The sequence below is a fragment of the Vombatus ursinus genome, unplaced genomic scaffold (assembly GCF_900497805.2).
Source record: "Vombatus ursinus unplaced genomic scaffold, bare-nosed wombat genome assembly UNPS02009132.1, whole genome shotgun sequence".
NCBI classification, from domain to species: domain Eukaryota; kingdom Metazoa; phylum Chordata; class Mammalia; order Diprotodontia; family Vombatidae; genus Vombatus; species Vombatus ursinus.
The window spans coordinates 15,938,886-15,939,703 of NW_020948910.1; positions in this window are offsets into that span (position 1 = coordinate 15,938,886).

An 818-nucleotide genomic window follows, 5' to 3' on the forward strand; every position below is an offset into this window, starting at 1 on the left:
AGCAGGTTTTTATCTGCATTCCCTTTGGAGACGTTACTGCAATATGTGGAACATGTTACAGGAAAGAACAGTGGTCTTGGTTCTTTCCAGGTAAAATGCAATGAAATGCTAACAATTTTCCCCTTCAATTCAAGTGACCCACTGAGTTTCTATTGCTCATACACACATATGTACACATGCCCCAACTCCATCAGGCAGTGAACGAGAATTTATTAAGCACTTACTATGTGCCAGGAACCATGTCAAGTGCTGGGAACACAAAGAAAGACCAAAAGAAGTCAATGCCCTCAGGAAGCTTATGGCGTTATGGGCAAGATTCATCCCTTTTATTTTCCCCTTAAAAATTATATCTTTTATTGGACTTACCAATATAATTGCCATAACTTTTCATGAAAGTTTATCTATGAAGACCCTGGATGTATCACTAACTTCTTAACCTTCCAAAAATTAATATCAACACTTTATGATTGATTAAATTGTAATAATAGCTGACATACATATACTGTTTTTAAGAGGCAGAATAGTAGTTAGAAAGAGAACTGGTAGAGAGTGTGTTAGGAAGATATAGATTCAAGTCCTACCTCGATACCCACTGACTGTGGGATTCTGGGTAAGTTACCGAGCTTCTCAGTCCCCCTAGATAACTCTCTAAGATTAAGTTGACCAACAGTTCGTGAATTGTGTGGCTGGGGAAAGTTTTCCTCACAGGGAGCTCTTTATAGTGATGAAATTTCAGGTGGTAGAGGAGAAGAAGAAGAAGAAGAAGAAGAAGAAGAGGAAGAGGAAGAGGAAGAGGAAGAGGAAGAGGAAGAGGAAGA